The following is a 21,454-nucleotide window of genomic DNA, read 5'->3' on the forward strand; positions in this document are numbered from 1 at the left end:
TGGCATGTACTGGCAGCGAGCTGGGATTTACTGGGATGTACTGGGAGGAAACTGGGATATACTGGGAGGAAACTGGGATATACTGGGAGGCATTGGGAGGGAAGTGGGTGTCAACTGGGACATTCCAGTTTCCTCCCAGTACATCCCAGTTCCCTACCAGTGCAGCCCAGTACATCCCAGTTCCCTCCCAGTCCGTCCCAATCCCCTCCCAGTACATCCCAGTTCCCTGCCAGTATGTCCCAGTACATCCCAGTTCCCTCCCAGTACATACCAGTTCGCTCCCAGTACATCCCAGTTCCCTCCCAGTTCCCTCCCACTACATCCCAGTACATCCCAGTTCCCTCCCAGTACATCCCAGTTCCCTACCAGTACATCCCAGTTCCCTCCCGGTACATCCCAGTTCCCACCCAGTACATCCTACTACATACCAGTTCCCTCCCAGTTCACTCCCAGTACATCCCAGTACTTCACAGTTCCCTCCCAGTACATCCCAGTACGTCCCAGTTCCCCTCAGTACATAACACTTCCCTCCCAGTACATACCAGTACATCCCAGTGTCCTCACAGTACGTCCCAGTTCCCTCCCAGTATATCCCAGTTCCCTACCAGTACATCCCAGTTACCTCCCTGTTCCTTCCCAGTACATAACAGTTACCTCCCAGTACATCCCAGTAGATCCTGGTACATCCCAAATCCATGCCAGTTCCACCCGGTACAACCCAGTACAAGCCTGTACATCCTAGTTCCTCCACAGTACATCCCAGGGCATCCCCGCACATTGTAGTGCCTCCCAGTACATCCCAGTTCCCTCCCAGTACTGGGAGGGACCTGGGATGTACTGGGAGGGAACTGGGACGTACTGGGAGGGACCTGGGATGTACTGGGATGTAATGGGACGGAACTGGGATGTATTGGGAGGCACTGGGAAAGAAGTGGTAGTGAACCGGGAGGGAATTGGGATGTACGGGGATGAACTGGTAGGGAACTGGGATGTACTGGCATGGAACGGGGATGTATTGGGATGTACAGGAACAGAACTGGAATGTACAGCGATGTATTGGCATGTACTGGCAGCGAGCTGGGATTTACTGGGATGTACTGGGAGGAAACTGGGATATACTGGGAGGCATTGGGAGGGAAGTGGGTGTCAACTGGGACATTCCAGTTTCCTCCCAGTACATCCCAGTTCCCTACCAGTGCAGCCCAGTACATCCCAGTTCCCTCCCAGTCCGTCCCAATCCCCTCCCAGTACATCCCAGTTCCCTGCCAGTATGTCCCAGTACATCCCAGTTCCCTCCCAGTACATACCAGTTCCCTCCCAGTACATCCCAGTTCCCTCCCAGTTCCCTCCCACTACATCCCAGTACATCCCAGTTCCCTCCCAGTACATACCAGTTCCCTCCCAGTACATCCTGGTACATCCCAGTTCCCACCCAGTACATCCTACTACATACCAGTTCCCTCCCAGTTCACTCCCAGTACATCCCAGTACTTCACAGTTCCCTCCCAGTACATCCCAGTACGTCCCAGTTCCCCTCAGTACATAACACTTCCCTCCCAGTACATACCAGTACATCCCAGTGTCCTCACGGTACGTCCCAGTTCCCTCCCAGTACATCCCAGTTCCCTCCCAGTTCACTCCCAGTACATAACAGTTACCTCCCAGTACATCCTAGTAGATCCTAGGACATTTCAAATCCCTGCCAGTTCCACCCGGTACAACCCAGTACAAGCCTGTACATCCTAGTTCCTCCACAGTACATCCCAGGGCATCCCCGCACATTGTAGTGCCTCCCAGTACATCCCAGTTCCCTCCCAGTACTGGGAGGGACCTGGGATGTACTGGGAGGGAACTGGGACGTACTGGGAGGGAACTGGGATGTACTGGGATGTAATGGGACGGAACTGGGATGTATTGGGAGGCACTGGGAAAGAAGTGGTAGTGAACCGGGAGGGAATTGGGATGTACGGGGATGAACTGGTAGGAAACTGGGATGTACTGGCATGGAACGGGGATGTATTGGGATGTACAGGAACAGAACTGGTATGTACTGCGATGTACTGGGAGCAAACTGGGATTTACTGGGATGTACTGGGAGGAAACTGGGATATACTGGGAGGAAACTGGGATATACTGGGAGGAAACTGGGAGGGAAGTGGGTGTCAACTGGGACATTCCAGTTTCCTCCCAGTACATCCCAGTTCCCTACCAGTGCAGCCCAGTACATCCCAGTTCCCTCCCAGTCCGTCCCAATCCCCTTCTAGTACATCCCAGTTCCCTGCCAGTATGTCCCAGTACATCCCAGTTCCCTCCCAGTACATACCAGTTCGCTCCCAGTACATCCCAGTTCCCTCCCAGTACATCCTACTACATACCAGTTCCCTCCCAGTTCACTCCCAGTACATCCCAGTACTTCACAGTTCCCTCCCAGTACATCCCAGTACGTCCCAGTTCCCCTCAGTACATAACACTTCCCTCCCAGTACATACCAGTGTCCTCACAGTACGTCCCAGTTCCCTCACAGTACATCCCAGTTCCCTACCAGTACATCCCAGTTCCCTCCCTGTTCCTTCCCAGTACATAACAGTTACCTCCCAGTACATCCCAGTAGATCCTGGTACATCCCAAATCCCTGCCAGTTCCACCCGGTACAACCGAGTACAAGCCTGTACATCCTAGTTCCTCCACAGTACATCCCAGGGCATCCCCGCACATTGTAGTGCCTCCCAGTACATCCCAGTTCCCTCCCAGTACTGGGAGGGACCTGGGATGTACTGGGAGGGAACTGGGATGTACTGGGAGGGACCTGGGATGTACTGGGATGTAATGGGACGGAACTGGGATGTAATGGGACGGAACTGGGATGTAATGGGACGGAACTGGGAAAGAAGTGGTAGTGAACCGGGAGGGAACTGGAATGTACGGGGATGAACTGGTTGGGAACTGGGATGTACTGGCATGGAACGGGGATGTATTGGGATGTACAGGAACGGAACTGGAATGTACTGCGATGTACTGGGATGTACTGGCAGCGAGCTGGGATTTACTGGGATGTACTGGGAGGAAACTGGGATATACTGGGAGGCACTGGGAGGGAAGTGGGTGTCAACTGGGACATTCCAGTTTCCTCCCAGTACATCCCAGTTCCCTACCAGTGCAGCCCAGTACATCCCAGATCCCTCCCAGTACATCCCAGTTCCCTCCCAGTCCGTCCCAGTACATCCCAGTACATCCCAGTTCCCTCACAGTACATCCCAGTTCCCTCACAGTTCACACACAGTTCACTCCCAGTTCCATTCCAGTACATCCCAGTACATGCCACTTTCCTCCAAGTAAATCCCAGTTCCCTCCCACTACATCCAAGTTCCCTCCCACTTCCCTCTAAGTACATCCCAGTACTTCACAGTTCACTCCCAGTACATCCCAGTTCCCCCTCGGTACATAACAGTTCCCTCCCAGTACACCCCAGTACATCCCAGTTCCCTCCCAGTATGTCCCACTACATCCCAGTTCCCTCCCAGTCCATCCCAGTTCCCTCCCAGTAAATCCCAATTCCCAACACTTTCCACCCAGTACATCCCAGTTCCCTCCCAGTACATCCCAGTTCCCTCTAAGTACATCCCAGTACTTCACAGTTCCCTCCCAGTTCACTCGCAGTTCCCTCCCAGTACATCCCAGTTCCCTCTAAGTACATCCCAATACTTCATAGTTCCCTCCCAGAACGTCCCAGTACGTCCCAGTTCCCCTCAGTACATAACACTTCCCTCCCAGTACATACCAGTACATCCCAGTGTCCTCACAGTACATCCCAGTTCCCTCCCAGTACATCCCAGTTCTCTCCCAGTTCACTCCCAGTACACAACAGTTACCTCCCAGTACATCCCAGTACATCCCAGTAGATCCTGGTACATCCCAAATCCCTGCCAGTTCCACCCGGTACAACCGAGTACAAGCCTGTACATCCTAGTTCCTCCACAGTACATCCCAGGGCATCCCCGCACATTGTAGTGCCTCCCAGTACATCCCAGTTCCCTCCCAGTACTGGGAGGGACCTGGGATGTACTGGGAGGGAACTGGGACGTACTGGGAGGGAACTGGGACGGAACTGGGATGTATTGGGAGGCACTGGGAAAGAAGTGGTAGTGAACCAGGAGGGAATTGGGATGTACTGGGATGAACTGGTAGGAAACTGGGATGTACTGGCATGGAACGGGGATGTATTGGGATGTACAGGAACAGAACTGGAATGTACAGCGATGTATTGGCATGTACTGGCAGCGAGCTGGGATTTACTGGGATGTACTGGGAGGAAACTGGGATATACTGGGAGGAAACTGGGATATACTGGGAGGCATTGGGAGGGAAGTGGGTGTCAACTGGGACATTCCAGTTTCCTCCCAGTACATCCCAGTTCCCTACCAGTGCAGCCCAGTACATCCCAGTTCCCTCCCAGTCCGTCCCAATCCCCTCCCAGTACATCCCAGTTCCCTGCCAGTATGTCCCAGTACATCCCAGTTCCCTCCCAGTACATACCAGTTCCCTCCCAGTACATCCCAGTTCCCTCCCAGTTCCCTCCCACTACATCCCAGTACATCCCAGTTCCCTCCCAGTACATCCCAGTTCCCTCCCGGTACATCCCAGTTCCCACCCAGTACATCCTACTACATACCAGTTCCCTCCCAGTTCACTCCCAGTACATCCCAGTACTTCACAGTTCCCTCCCAGTACATCCCAGTACGTCCCAGTTCCCCTCAGTACATAACACTTCCCTCCCAGTACATACCAGTACATACCAGTACATCCCAGTGTCCTCACAGTACGTCCCAGTTCCCTCCCAGTATATCCCAGTTCCCTACCAGTACATCCCAGTTACCTCCCTGTTCCTTCCCAGTACATAACAGTTACCTCCCAGTACATCCCAGTAGATCCTGGTACATCCCAAATCCCTGCCAGTTCCACCCGGTACAACCCAGTACAAGCCTGTACATCCTAGTTCCTCCACAGTACATCCCAGGGCATCCCCGCACATTGTAGTGCCTCCCAGTACATCCCAGTTCCCTCCCAGTACTGGGAGGGACCTGGGATGTACTGGGAGGGAACTGGGACGTACTGGGAGGGAACTGGGACGTACTGGGATGTAATGGGACGGAACTGGGATGTATTGGGAGGCACTGGGAAAGAAGTGGTAGTGAACCGGGAGGGAATTGGGATGTACGGGGATGAACTGGTAGGGAACTGGGATGTACTGGCATGGAACGGGGATGTATTGGGATGTACAGGAACAGAACTGGAATGTACAGCGATGTATTGGCATGTACTGGCAGCGAGCTGGGATTTACTGGGATGTACTGGGAGGAAACTGGGATATACTGGGAGGAAACTGGGATATACTGGGAGGCATTGGGAGGGAAGTGGGTGTCAACTGGGACATTCCAGTTTCCTCCCAGTACATCCCAGTTCCCTACCAGTGCAGCCCAGTACATCCCAGTTCCCTCCCAGTCCGTCCCAATCCCCTCCCAGTACATCCCAGTTCCCTGCCAGTATGTCCCAGTACATCCCAGTTCCCTCCCAGTACATACCAGTTCCCTCCCAGTACATCCCAGTTCCCTCCCAGTTCCCTCCCACTACATCCCAGTATATCCCAGTTCCCTCCCAGTACATCCCAGTTCCCTCCCAGTACATCCCAGTTCCCTCCCGGTACATCCCAGTTCCCACCCAGTACATCCTACTACATACCAGTTCCCTCCCAGTTCACTCCCAGTACATCCCAGTACTTCACAGTTCCCTCCCAGTACATCCCAGTTCCCCTCAGTACATAACACTTCCCTCCCAGTACATACCAGTACATCCCAGTGTCCTCACAGTAAGTCCCAGTTCCCTCCCAGTACATCCCAGTTCCCTCCCAGTTCACTCCCAGTACATAACAGTTACCTCCCAGTACATCCCAGTAGATCCTGGTACATCCCAAATCCCTGCCAGTTCCACCCGGTACAACCCAGTACAAGCCTGTACATCCTAGTTCCTCCACAGTACATCCCAGGGCATCCCCGCACATTGTAGTGCCTCCCAGTACATCCCAGCTCCCTCCCAGTACTGGGAGGGAACTGGGACGTACTGGGAGGGAACTGGGATGTACTGGGATGTAATGGGACGGAACTGGGATGTATTGGGAGGCACTGGGAAAGAAGTGGTAGTGAAACGGGAGGGAATTGGGATGTACGGGGATGAACTGGTAGGAAACTGGGATGTACTGGCATGGAACGGGGATGTATTGGGATGTACAGGAACGGAACTGGAATGTACTGCGATGTACTGGGATGTACTGGGAGCGAACTGGGATTTACTGGGATGTACTGGGAGGAAACTGGGATATACTGGGAGGAAACTGGGATATACTGGGAGGCATTGGGAGGGAAGTGGGTGTCAACTGGGACATTCCAGTTTCCTCCCAGTACATCCCAGTTCCCTACCAGTGCAGCCCAGTACATCCCAGTTCCCTCCCAGTCCGTCCCAATCCCCTCCCAGTACATCCCAGTTCCCTGCCAGTATGTCCCAGTACATCCCAGTTCCCTCCCAGTACATCCCAGTTCCCACCCAGTACATCCTACTACATACCAGTTCCCTCCCAGTTCACTCCCAGTACATCCCAGTACTTCACAGTTCCCTCCCAGTACATCCCAGTACGTCCCAGTTCCCCTCAGTACATAACACTTCCCTCCCAGTACATACCAGTACATCCCAGTGTCCTCACAGTACGTCCCAGTTCCCTCACAGTACATCCCAGTTCCCTACCAGTACATCCCAGTTCCCTCCCTGTTCCTCCCCAGTACATAACAGTTACCTCCCAGTACATCCCAGTAGATCCTGGTACATCCCAAATCCCTGCCAGTTCCACCCGGTACAACCCAGTACAAGCCTGTACATCCTAGTTCCTCCACAGTACATCCCAGGGCATCCCCGCACATTGTAGTGCCTCCCAGTACATCCCAGTTTCCTCCCAGTACTGGGAGGGACCTGGGATGTACTGGGAGGGAACTGGGACGTACTGGGAGGGAACTGGGACGTACTGGGAGGGAACTGGGACGGAACTGGGATGTATTGGGAGGCACTGGGAAAGAAGTGGTAGTGAACCGGGAGGGAATTGGGATGTACGGGGATGAACTGGTAGGGAACTGGGATGTACTGGCATGGAACGGGGATGTATTGGGATGTACAGGAACAGAACTGGAATGTACAGCGATGTATTGGCATGTACTGGCAGCGAGCTGGGATTTACTGGGATGTACTGGGAGGAAACTGGGATATACTGGGAGGAAACTGGGATATACTGGGAGGCATTGGGAGGGAAGTGGGTGTCAACTGGGACATTCCAGTTTCCTCCCAGTACATCCCAGTTCCCTACCAGTGCAGCCCAGTACATCCCAGTTCCCTCCCAGTCCGTCCCAATCCCCTCCCAGTACATCCCAGTTCCCTGCCAGTATGTCCCAGTACATCCCAGTTCCCTCCCAGTACATACCAGTTCCCTCCCAGTACATCCCAGTTCCCTCCCAGTTCCCTCCCACTACATCCCAGTACATCCCAGTTCCCTCCCAGTACATCCCAGTTCCCTCCCAGTACATCCCAGTTCCCTCCCGGTACATCCCAGTTCCCACCCAGTACATCCTACTACATACCAGTTCCCTCCCAGTTCACTCCCAGTACATCCCAGTACTTCACAGTTCCCTCCCAGTACATCCCAGTTCCCCTCAGTACATAACACTTCCCTCCCAGTACATACCAGTACATCCCAGTGTCCTCACAGTAAGTCCCAGTTCCCTCCCAGTACATCCCAGTTCCCTCCCAGTTCACTCCCAGTACATAACAGTTACCTCCCAGTACATCCCAGTAGATCCTGGTACATCCCAAATCCCTGCCAGTTCCACCCGGTACAACCCAGTACAAGCCTGTACATCCTAGTTCCTCCACAGTACATCCCAGGGCATCCCCGCACATTGTAGTGCCTCCCAGTACATCCCAGCTCCCTCCCAGTACTGGGAGGGAACTGGGATGTACTGGGAGGGAACTGGGATGTACTGGGATGTAATGGGACGGAACTGGGATGTATTGGGAGGCACTGGGAAAGAAGTGGTAGTGAAACGGGAGGGAATTGGGATGTACGGGGATGAACTGGTAGGAAACTGGGATGTACTGGCATGGAACGGGGATGTATTGGGATGTACAGGAATGGAACTGGAATGTACTGCGATGTACTGGGATGTACTGGGAGCGAACTGGGATTTACTGGGATGTACTGGGAGGAAACTGGGATATACTGGGAGGAAACTGGGATATACTGGGAGGCATTGGGAGGGAAGTGGGTGTCAACTGGGACATTCCAGTTTCCTCCCAGTACATCCCAGTTCCCTACCAGTGCAGCCCAGTACATCCCAGTTCCCTCCCAGTCCGTCCCAATCCCCTCCCAGTACATCCCAGTTCCCTGCCAGTATGTCCCAGTACATCCCAGTTCCCTCCCAGTACATCCCAGTTCCCACTCAGTACATCCTACTACATACCAGTTCCCTCCCAGTTCACTCCCAGTACATCCCAGTACTTCACAGTTCCCTCCCAGTACATCCCAGTACGTCCCAGTTCCCCTCAGTACATAACACTTCCCTCCCAGTACATACCAGTACATCCCAGTGTCCTCACAGTACGTCCCAGTTCCCTCACAGTACATCCCAGTTCCCTACCAGTACATCCCAGTTCCCTCCCTGTTCCTCCCCAGTACATAACAGTTACCTCCCAGTACATCCCAGTAGATCCTGGTACATCCCAAATCCCTGCCAGTTCCACCCGGTACAACCCAGTACAAGCCTGTACATCCTAGTTCCTCCACAGTACATCCCAGGGCATCCCCGCACATTGTAGTGCCTCCCAGTACATCCCAGTTCCCTCCCAGTACTGGGAGGGACCTGGGATGTACTGGGAGGGAACTGGGATGTACTGGGAGAGACCTGGGATGTACTGGGATGTAATGGGACGGAACTGGGATGTATTGGGAGGCACTGGGAAAGAAGTGGTAGTGAACCGGGAGGGAACTGGAATGTACGGGGATGAACTGGTTGGGAACTGGGATGTACTGGCATGGAACGGGGATGTATTGGGATGTACAGGAACGGAACTGGAATGTACTGCGATGTACTGGGATGTACTGGCAGCGAGCTGGGATTTACTGGGATGTACTGGGAGGAAACTGGGATATACTGGGAGGCACTGGGAGGGAAGTGGGTGTCAACTGGGACATTCCAGTTTCCTCCCAGTACATCCCAGTTCCCTACCAGTGCATCCCAGTACATCCCAGATCCCTCCCAGTACATCCCAGTTCCCTCCCAGTCCGTCCCAGTACATCCCAGTACATCCCAGTTCCCTCACAGTACATCCCAGTTCCCTCACAGTTCACACACAGTTCACTCCCAGTTCCATTCCAGTACATCCCAGTACATGCCACTTTCCTCCAAGTAAATCCCAGTTCCCTCCCACTACATCCAAGTTCCCTCCCACTTCCCTCTAAGTACATCCCAGTACTTCACAGTTCACTCCCAGTACATCCCAGTTCCCCCTCGGTACATAACAGTTCCCTCCCAGTACACCCCAGTACATCCCAGTTCCCTCCCAGTATGTCCCACTACATCCCAGTTCCCTCCCAGTCCATCCCAGTTCCCTCCCAGTAAATCCCAATTCCCAACACTTTCCACCCAGTACATCCCAGTTCCCTCCCAGTACATCCCAGTTCCCTCTAAGTACATCCCAGTACTTCACAGTTCCCTCCCAGTTCACTCCCAGTTCCCTCCCAGTACATCCCAGTTCCCTCTAAGTACATCCCAATACTTCATAGTTCCCTCCCAGTACATCCCAGTACGTCCCAGTTCCCCTCAGTACATAACACTTCCCTCCCAGTACATACCAGTACATCCCAGTGTCCTCACAGTACATCCCAGTTCCCTCCCAGTACATCCCAGTTCTCTCCCAGTTCACTCCCAGTACACAACAGTTACCTCCCAGTACATCCCAGTAGATCCTGGTACATCCCAAATCCCTGCCAGTTCCACCCGGTACAACCGAGTACAAGCCTGTACATCCTAGTTCCTCCACAGTACATCCCAGGGCATCCCCGCACATTGTAGTGCCTCCCAGTACATCCCAGTTCCCTCCCAGTACTGGGAGGGACCTGGGATGTACTGGGAGGGAACTGGGACGTACTGGGAGGGAACTGGGATGTACTGGGATGTAATGGGACGGAACTGGGATGTATTGGGAGGCACTGGGAAAGAAGTGGTAGTGAACCGGGAGGGAATTGGGATGTACTGGGATGAACTGGTAGGAAACTGGGATGTACTGGCATGGAACGGGGATGTATTGGGATGTACAGGAACAGAACTGGAATGTACAGCGATGTATTGGCATGTACTGGCAGCGAGCTGGGATTTACTGGGATGTACTGGGAGGAAACTGGGATATACTGGGAGGAAACTGGGATATACTGGGAGGCATTGGGAGGGAAGTGGGTGTCAACTGGGACATTCCAGTTTCCTCCCAGTACATCCCAGTTCCCTACCAGTGCAGCCCAGTACATCCCAGTTCCCTCCCAGTCCGTCCCAATCCCCTCCCAGTACATCCCAGTTCCCTGCCAGTATGTCCCAGTACATCCCAGTTCCCTCCCAGTACATACCAGTTCCCTCCCAGTACATCCCAGTTTCCTCCCAGTTCCCTCCCACTACATCCCAGTACATCCCAGTTCCCTCCCAGTACATCCCAGTTCCCTCCCAGTACATCCCAGTTCCCTCCCGGTACATCCCAGTTCCCACCCAGTACATCCTACTACATACCAGTTCCCTCCCAGTTCACTCCCAGTACATCCCAGTACTTCACAGTTCCCTCCCAGTACATCCCAGTACGTCCCAGTTCCCCTCAGTACATAACACTTCCCTCCCAGTACATACCAGTACATCCCAGTGTCCTCACAGTACGTCCCAGTTCCCTCCCAGTATATCCCAGTTCCCTACCAGTACATCCCAGTTACCTCCCTGTTCCTTCCCAGTACATAATAGTTACCTCCCAGTACATCCCAGTAGATCCTGGTACATCCCAAATCCCTGCCAGTTCCACCCGGTACAACCCAGTACAAGCCTGTACATCCTAGTTCCTCCACAGTACATCCCAGGGCATCCCCGCACATTGTAGTGCCTCCCAGTACTGGGAGGGACCTGGGATGTACTGGGAGGGAACTGGGACGTACTGGGAGGGACCTGGGATGTACTGGGATGTAATGGGACGGAACTGGGATGTATTGGGAGGCACTGGGAAAGAAGTGGTAGTGAACCGGGAGGGAATTGGGATGTACGGGGATGAACTGGTAGGGAACTGGGATGTACTGGCATGGAACGGGGATGTATTGGGATGTACAGGAACAGAACTGGAATGTACAGCGATGTATTGGCATGTACTGGCAGCGAGCTGGGATTTACTGGGATGTACTGGGAGGAAACTGGGATATACTGGGAGGAAACTGGGATATACTGGGAGGCATTGGGAGGGAAGTGGGTGTCAACTGGGACATTCCAGTTTCCTCCCAGTACATCCCAGTTCCCTACCAGTGCAGCCCAGTACATCCCAGTTCCCTCCCAGTCCGTCCCAATCCCCTCCCAGTACATCCCAGTTCCCTGCCAGTATGTCCCAGTACATCCCAGTTCCCTCCCAGTACATACCAGTTCCCTCCCAGTACATCCCAGTTCCCTCCCAGTTCCCTCCCACTACATCCCAGTACATCCCAGTTCCCTCCCAGTACATACCAGTTCCCTCCCAGTACATCCTGGTACATCCTGGTACATCCCAGTTCCCACCCAGTACATCCTACTACATACCAGTTCCCTCCCAGTTCACTCCCAGTACATCCCAGTACTTCACAGTTCCCTCCCAGTACATCCCAGTACGTCCCAGTTCCCCTCAGTACATAACACTTCCCTCCCAGTACATACCAGTACATCCCAGTGTCCTCACGGTACGTCCCAGTTCCCTCCCAGTACATCCCAGTTCCCTCCCAGTTCCTTCCCAGTACATAACAGTTACCTCCCAGTACATCCCAGTACATCCTAGTAGATCCTGGTACATCCCAAATCCCTGCCAGTTCCACCCGGTACAACCCAGTACAAGCCTGTACATCCTAGTTCCTCCACGGTACATCCCAGGGCATCCCCGCACATTGTAGTGCCTCCCAGTACATCCCAGTTCCCTCCCAGTACTGGGAGGGAGCTGGGATGTACTGGGAGGGACCTGGGATGTACTGGGAGGGACCTGGGATGTACTGGGATGTAATGGGACGGAACTGGGATGTATTGGGAGGCACTGGGAAAGAAGTGGTAGTGAACCGGGAGGGAATTGGGATGTACGGGGATGAACTGGTAGGGAACTGGGATGTACTGGCATGGAACGGGGATATATTGGGATGGACAGGAACAGAACTGGAATGTACGGCGATGTATTGGGATGTACTGGGAGCGAACTGGGATTTACTGGGATGTACTGGGAGGAAACTGGGATTTACTGGGAGGAAACTGGGATTTACTGGGAGGAAACTGGGATTTACTGGGAGGAAACTGGGATTTACTGGGAGGAAACTGGGATATACTGGGAGGAAACTGGGATATACTGGGAGGAAACTGGGAGGGAAGTGGGTGTCAACTGGGACATTCCAGTGTCCTCCCAGTACATCCCAGTTCCCTACCAGTGCAGCCCAGTACATCCCAGATCCCTCCCAGTCCCTCCCAGTACATCCCAGTTCCTTCACAGTACATCCCAGTTCCCTCCCAGTTCACACACAGTTCACTCCCAGTTCCATTCCCGTACGTCCCACTACATCCCAGTTGCCTCCCAGTTTCCTCTAAGTACATCCCAGTACTTCACAGTTCACTCCCACTACATCCCAGTACGTCCCAGTTCCCCCGTGGTACATAACACTTCCCTCCCAATACATCCAAGTTCCCTCCCAGTACATCCCAATCCCCTCCCAGTACATCCCAGTTCCCTGCCAGTATGTCCCCAGTACATCCCAGTTCCCTCCCAGTACATACCAGTTCCCTCCCAGTACATCCCAGTACATCCCAGTTCCCTCCCAGTACATCCCAGTTCCCTCCCAGTACATCCCAGTACATCCTGGTACATCCCAGTTCCCACCCAGTACATCCTACTACATACCAGTTCCCTCCCAGTTCACTCCCAGTACATCCCAGTACTTCACAGTTCCCTCCCAGTACATCCCAGTACGTCCCAGTTCCCCTCAGTACATAACACTTCCCTCCCAGTACATAACAGTACATCCCAGTGTCCTCACAGTACGTCCCAGTTCCCTCCCAGTACATCCCAGTTCCCTACCAGTACATCCCAGTTCCCTCCCTGTTCCTTCCCAGTACATAACAGTTACCTCCCAGTACATCCCAGTACATCCCAGTACATCCCAGTACATCCTGGTACATCCCAAATCCCTGCCAGTTCCACCCGGTACAACCCAGTACAAGCCTGTACATCCTAGTTCCTCCACAGTACATCCCAGGGCATCCCCGCACATTGTAGTGCCTCCCAGTACATCCCAGTTCCCTCCCAGTACTGGGAGGGAACTGGGATGTACTGGGAGGGACCTGGGATGTACTGGGAGGGAACTGGGATGTACTGGGATGTAATGGGACGGAACTGGGACGTAATGGGACGGAACTGGGAAAGAAGTGGTAGTGAACCGGGAGGGAATTGGGATGTACGGGGATGAACTGGTAGGGAACTGGGATGTACTGGCATGGAACGGGGATGTATTGGGATGTACAGGCACGGAACTGGAATGTACTGCGATGTACTGGGATGTACTGGGAGCAAACTGGGATTTACTGGGATGTACTGGGAGGAAACTGGGATATACTGGGAGGCACTGGGAGGGAAGTGGGTGTCAACTGGGACATTCCAGTTTCCTCCCAGTACATCCCAGTTCCCTACCAGTGCATCCCAGTACATCCCAGATCCCTCCCAGTCTGTCCCAGTACATCCCAGTTCCCTCACAGTACATCCCAGTTCCCTCACAGTTCACACACAGTTCACTCCCAGTTCCATTCCAGTACAGCCCAGTACATGCCACTTTCCTCCAAGTAAATCCCAGTTCTCTCCCACTACATCCAAGTTCCCTCCCACTTCCCTCTAAGTACATCCCAGTACTTCACAGTTCACTCCCAGTACATCCCAGTTCCCCCTCGGTACATAACAGTCCCCTCCCAGTACACCCCAGTACATCCCAGTTCCCTCCCAGTATGTCCCACTACATCCCAGTTCCCTCCCAGTCCATCCCAGTTCCCTCCCAGTACATCCCAGTACTTCACAGTTCCCTCCCAGCACATCCCAGTACGTCCCAGTTCCCCTCAGTACATAACACTTCACTCCCAGTACATCCCAGTACATCCCAGTAGATCCTGGTACATCCCAAATCCCTGCTAGTTCCACCCGGTACAACCGAGTACAAGCATGTACATCCTAGTTCCTCCACACTACATCCCAGGACATCCCAGGACATTGTAGAGCCTCCCAGTACATCCCAGTTCCCTCCCAGTACATCCCATTACATTCCAGTGCCTTCCCAGTACATCCCAGTACATCCCAGTACATCCCAGTACTTCACAGTTCCCTCCCAGTACATCCCAGTTCCCTCTAAGTACATCCCAGTACTTCACAGTTCCCTCCCAGCACATTGCAGTTGCCTCTAAGTACATCCCAGTACTTCACAGTTCCCTCCCAGTACATCCCAGTACGTCCCAGTTCCCCTCAGTACATAACACTTCCCTCCCAGTACATACCAGTACATCCCAGTACATACCAGTTCCTTCCCAGTACATAACAGTTACCTCCCAGTACATCCCAGTAGATCCTGGTACATCCCAAATCCCTGCCAGTTCCACCCGGTACAACCCAGTACAAGCCTGTACATCCTAGTTCCTCCACAGTACATCCCAGGGCATCCCCGCACATTGTAGTGCCTCCCAGTACATCCCAGATCCCTCCCAGTACATCCGAGATCCCTCCCAGTCTGTCCCAGTACGTCCCAGTACATCCCAGTTCCCTCACAGTACATCCCAGTTCCCTCACAGTTCACACACAGTTCACTCCCAGTTCCATTCCAGTACAGCCCAGTACATGCCACTTTCCTCCAAGTAAATGCCAGTACCCTCCCACTACATTCAAGTTCCCTCCCACTTCCCTCTAAGTACATCCCAGTACTTCACAGTTCACTCCCAGTACATCCCAGTTCCCCCTCGGTACATAACAATTCCCTCCCAGTACACCCCAGTACATCCCAGTTCCCTCCCAGTATGTCCCACTACATCCCAGTTCCCTCCCAGTCCATCCCAGTTCCCTCCCAGTAAATCCCAATTCCCAACACTTTCCACCCAGTACATCCCAGTTCCCTCCCAGTACATCCCAGTTCCCTCTAAGTACATCCCAGTACTTCACAGTTCCCTCCCAGTTCACTCCCAGTACACAACAGTTACCTCCCAGTACATCCCAGTACATCCTAGTAGATACTAGGACATTTCAAATCCCTGCCAGTTCCACCCGGTACAACCGAGTACAAGCCTGTACATCCTAGTTCCTCCACGGTACATCCCTGTGCATCCCCGCACATTGTAGTGCCTTCCAGTACATCCCAGGTCCCTCCCAGTTCACTCCCAGTACACAACAGTTACCTCCCAGTACATCCCAGTACATCCCAGTAGATCCTGGTACATCCCAAATCCCTGCCAGTTCCACCCGGTACAACCCAGTACAAGCCTGTACATCCTAGTTCCTCCACGGTACATCCCAGGGCATCCCCGCACATTGTAGTGCCTCCCAGTACATCCCAGTTCCCTCCCAGTACTGGGAGGTATCTGGGATGTACTGGGAGGGAACTGGGATGTACTGGGATGTAATGGGACGGATCTGGGATGTATTGGGAGGCACTGGGAAAGAAGTGGTAGTGAACCGGGAGGGAATTGGGATGTACGGGGATGAACTGGTAGGGAACTGGGATGTACTGGCATGGAACGGGGATGTATTGGGATGTACAGGAACGGAACTGGAATGTACGGCGATGTACTGGGTTGTACTGGGAGCGAACTGGGATTTACTGGGATGTACTGGGAGGAAACTGGGATTTACTGGGAGGAAACTGGGATATACTGGGAGGAAACTGGGATATACTGGGAGGAAACTGGGATATACTGGGAGGAAACTGGGATATACTGGGAGGAAACTGGGAGGGAAGTGGGTGTCAACTGGGACATTCCAGTGTCCTCCCAGTACATCCCAGTTCCCTACCAGTGCAGCCCAGTACATCCCAGATCCCTCCCAGTCCCTCCCAGTACATCCCAGTTCCCTCACAGTACATCCCAGTTCCCTCACAGTTCACACACAGTTCACTCCCAGTTCCATTCCAGTACGTCCCACTACATCCCAGTTGCCTCCCAGTTTCCTCTAAGTACATCCCAGTACTTCAAAGTTCCCTCCCAGTACATCCCAGTTCCCTCACAGTACATCCCAGTACTTCACAGTTCACTCCCACTACATCCCAGTACGTCCCAGTTCCCCCTTGGTACATAACACTTCCCTCCCAATACATCCAAGTTCCCTCCCAGTACATCCCAATCCCCTCCCAGTACATCCCAGTTCCCTGCCAGTATGTCCCCAGTACATCCCAGTTCCCTCCCAGTACATACCAGTACATCCCAGTTCCCTCCCAGTACATCCCAGTACATCCTGGTACATCCCAGTTCCCACCCAGTACATCCTACTACATACCAGTTCCCTCCCAGTTCACTCCCAGTACATCCCAGTACTTCACAGTTCCCTCCCAGTACATCCCAGTACGTCCCAGTTCCCTTCAGTACATAACACTTCCCTCCCAGTACATAACAGTACATCCCAGTGTCCTCACAGTACGTCCCAGTTCCCTCACAGTACATCCCAGTTCCCTCCCTGTTCCTTCCCAGTACATAACAGTTACCTCCCAGTACATCCCAGTACATCCTGGTACATTCCATATCCCTGCCAGTTGCACCCGGTACAACCCAGTACAAGCCTGTACATCCTAGTTCCTCCACAGTACATCCCAGGGCATCCCCGCACATTGTAGTGCCTCCCAGTACATCCCAGGTCCCTCCCAGTACTGGGAGGGACCTGGGATGTACTGGTAGGGAACTGGGATATACTGGGATGTAATGGGACGGAACTGGGATGTATTGGGAGGCACTGGGAAAGAAGTGGTAGTGAACCGGGAGGGAATTGGGATGTACGGGGATGAACTGGTAGGGAACTGGGATGTACTGGCATGGAACGGGGATGTATTGGGATGTACAGGCACGGAACTGGAATGTACTGCGATGTACTGGGATGTACTGGGAGCAAACTGGGATTTACTGGGATGTACTGGGAGGAAACTGGGATATACTGGGAGGCACTGGGAGGGAAGTGGGTGTCAACTGGGACATTCCAGATTCCTCCCAGTACATCCCAGTTCCCTACCAGTGCAGCCCAGTACATCCCAGATCCCTACCAGTGCATCCCAGTACATCCCAGTACATCCCAGTTCCCTCACAGTACATCCCAGTTCCCTCACAGTTCACACACAGTTCACTCCCAGTTCCATTCCAGTACAGCCCAGTACATGCCACTTTCCTCCAAGTAAATCCCAGTTCCCTCCCACTACATCCAAGTTCCCTCCCACTTCCCTCTAAGTACATCCCAGTACTTCACAGTTCACTCCCAGTACATCCCAGTTCCCCCTCAGTACATAACAGTCCCCTCCCAGTACACCCCAGTACATCCCAGTTCCCTCCCAGTATGTCCCACTACATCCCAGCTCCCTCCCAGTCCATCCCAGTTCCCTCCCAGTAAATCCCAATTCCCAACACTTCCCACCCAGTACATCCCAGTTCCCTCCCAGTACATCCCAGTTCCCTCTAAGTACATCCCAGTACTTCACAGTTCCCTCCCAGCACATCCCAGTACGTCCCAGTTCCCCTCAGTACATAACACTTCCCTCCCAGTACATCCCAGTACATCCCAGTAGATCCTGGTACATCCCAAATCCCTGCTAGTTCCACCCGGTACAACCCAGTACAAGCCTGTACACCCTACTTCCTCCACGGTACATCCCAGGACATCCCAGCACATTGTAGTGCCTCCCAGTACACCCCAGTTCCCTCCCAGTACATCCCATTACGTTCCAGTGCCCTCCCAGTACATCCCAGTACATCCCAGTTCCATCCCAGTACATCCCAGTTCCCTCCCAGTACATCCCAGTACTTCACAGTTCCCTCCCAGCACATCCCAGTACGTCCCAGTTCCCCTCAGTACATAACACTTCCCTCCCAGTACATACGAGTACATCCCAGTTCCCTACCAGTTCCTTCCCAGTACATAACAGTTACCTCCCAGTACATCCCAGTACATCCTGGTACATCCCAAATCCCTGCCAGTTCCACCCGGTACAACCCAGTACAAGCCTGTACATCCTAGTTCCTCCACACTACATCCCAGGACATCCCAGGACATTGTAGAGCCTCCCAGTACGTCCCAGTTCCCTCCCAGTACAACCCAGTAGATCATGGTACGTCCCCGTTCCCCGCACTGTACGTCCCCATTCCTCGCACTGTACTGGGAGGACAACCGAGCCTGCGCAGTGATTGACATAGGGAACGAGCAAGTTTGTACCAATCAGCAGACAGGACAATAATGACTATGTATGAGTATGTGAAATTTTCATCTATAAATTGTACGGGAAAGCTATGTGAGGTACGCACGCGAGGAGGAGCGATCCCCCGTGCGTCCGGCGCCGCGAATAAAGAATGCCTGCTCTTTAATACTAAATTGGTGTTGAGGAGTCGTTTCCGATTTTAACGCGTTTTTCGGTAACACAGGGAGTCAGATCAAGAGAGCCAGAGAACAACAAAACACCGACAGGCTACAGGACAGAGCAGGAGGAATAAAAAAAAAAAAAAAAACGGAGCCAGAGCCAGGCAGAGAGAGGCGGAGAAAGAAAAAGGAGCCACAGGCTACAGGACAGAGAGAGGGAGGACTGAAAAGACGGGGAGGCAGGGAGCCACTCAGAGCGAGACGGAGAAAGAAGGTGGGGGGGGGGGCGCAAAAAAAAAAAGTAAATTTTGCAGCAGGTAAGGAAAGAGAGGGGGCCGGGGGAGAGACAGGGAGGGCCCAGGACGTACAAGAGAGGCAACGGGGCCCCAGTGGCCCAGGACTCACCGCGACTCTCGCTCTCAGCGCTGCTGGCACAATTTAGCCGTTCAGATGCTTCTTTCCCCTCCTCTCCTCCCTGCCTCTTCTGCAGCTCCAGACTCTAGGCCGTCCTCCACCTGAAGAGAATACGTGGGTGTCTTACAGCTCTTACCAGATGAGGCTTCCTAGGCACGTAGCCTAGCTTGCTCGTGCACTACACGCCCGTACCCAACTCCGGGTTACGCGTACAGACCCTACGGTGCACGTTGGTGGCCTGGCCCGCTGCGGGCTATGAAGGGGGATCCTTCCTCCCCCACCTGCATGGACAGGCTCTCTCTTGCCTGCGGCAGGAAGGCAGCTGGCAGCCAGAGCACCTTCAGTTTCTTCTTCTTTACCTTTCGTTGGCGTCTCCAGCTTCAGCCGAGGCAGCTCCTGTCCGCAGCCGGGAAGGGCTTTGTCTATCCCTTTTCGGCCCTGCGCTGCGAGGACGGCGAGGACGGGCAGAGAGAAGCCACGCGAGCCTGAGACGGCCACAGGCAACGGCATCCCCGGGGGAAGGACAGACAACCACGTCCTCAGCACGGTCTCTGGGAGAGGGAAAGAAGAAACAGCGACCGTCATTACCGTCCATCGACCCTGGCCAAAGCCTCTCCTTCCGCAGGGGCTTCTGGACACACCGCTCCCTCCCCACGCTACTGCTAAGGGCCCCTGCACCAAGGGGGAATCCAGTGCGCTTGAGGGACGGCTTGCTGCCTTCACGACAGGGCCTGGGGGCGGCCTAAGGCTATGCAGCACGCTTATGGGGAGGTGCCGGAGCTGGGGGCAGGCGCACGGGGCAAGGGGTGCCCGGGGAGGCTGAGCGGGACCTCCGGTGGGCCGGGGAGGCGGCCATCATCTGCGCCCTGGGCACGGGGAAAAGGTCATCGTCCTCCTCCTTTCCCTCTTCCCTTCTGTCAGCTCCCGGGGAACTCACCGCTTCTCGGGAAGCGGCCGCACCCGCAAGCCCCCAGTAATCAACACGAAGCCAACCCCAAAAATACACCTCGCGTACCGTACGCGCCACGGCCGGCCGGCACCCGAGCGCCGGAAGACCGCGCCTCCCGCCATGCCCGGCGAACCACGTGACAGGGCCGGCAGCCACTGCGCCAGGAATACAGCTCCCGGCATGCTCTGCGGCACAACCCGGCCGCCCGGCAGCCGCAAGGACTACAGCTCCCGGCATGCTCTGCGGCACAACCCGGCCGCCCGGCGGCCGGTTTGATGCGGAGCCACCCAGCATCCCTGCGAGCACAGCTGCAGGCGCAACAGCAGTTACGCAGCCACAACTAGGCACTAAACAAAGGCTTTCCAACACTGGAGGTCTAGAACAGGTAGACATTAGCACAGAAGCACAAGGGGCTCCGTCACCCTGCACAAATCTCCCCGTGCCTACACACGCACACGTTCAGAAGTTAGTTATCAGAAAACGCCCGACTCAGCCATTTGCCACAGTCACGAGACTCACGACATGATAACACGACATGACACGCGAGGTGGGCTCAGAGTTTTAAGGCAAGAAATACCTCCCACGCCCCCCACCCGAGATCTTTCAGGGTCCACACCTGCCATCGCCCCGCACCAAACCTACCCGGCCAAAGGCTTTCAGGTGGCCCGAAACACTGTACACAGAAAATAACCAGGGACAGACCTGCATTGTTCGGAAGCGAACGATGCCCGACCGGGGCTCCTCTGCGGGGCACGGAGCCCCCCGGCCCCGCCCGGAGACACACACCCGCCCCCCCGCTGCCCGAACTCACCCACCAGCGCTCTCCGGCCCCCGGACACGGCCGCGCTGCTCTCTCAGGCGGCTGCCGCAGGCGAGGCTCGGGCACCGCCAGGCCTCCAGCCGTCCCGAGGGGCTGCCGGACACCGCAGGGGATGGCTGCCGGCGGCCGGACCGCCGCGGCGCTCCCCGCCCAGCTCCGAGCAGGCTCCGCCGGCCGCGGGCTTCCCACGCCGGGCCGCAGAGGGGCCCCGGCACCGCACAGGGACGCCTCGCGACCCGGCCGCCACACGCACCGGCCCTTCGGCCTCCACACGCACCGCTCCCGCCCCCGCTCCGCCGCGCACGCGCCACCGGAAGCCCGAGCCCCGCGGGGCGGCCCTTAAAGGGCGGCCGGAAGGAACGGCCCCCACC

General features: G+C 54.7%; 1 long non-coding RNA gene across 1 annotated transcript in view; it reads right to left on the reverse strand.

The window, feature by feature from the left end:
- The window catches only part of LOC142051272 (uncharacterized), a 102,635-nt gene that overhangs the window by 62,722 nt on the left and 18,459 nt on the right, over positions 1-21,454 (reverse strand). Inside the window, exons 5-6 of the long non-coding RNA XR_012658384.1 lie at positions 19,674-19,865; positions 19,306-19,415 (exon numbers count right to left, since the gene is read on the reverse strand). This is a non-coding gene — a long non-coding RNA (uncharacterized LOC142051272). The remainder of the gene's footprint in view (positions 1-19,305; positions 19,416-19,673; positions 19,866-21,454) is intronic.

The sequence above is a fragment of the Phalacrocorax aristotelis genome, unplaced genomic scaffold, assembly GCF_949628215.1.
Source record: "Phalacrocorax aristotelis unplaced genomic scaffold, bGulAri2.1 scaffold_92, whole genome shotgun sequence".
NCBI lineage: Eukaryota > Metazoa > Chordata > Aves > Suliformes > Phalacrocoracidae > Phalacrocorax > Phalacrocorax aristotelis.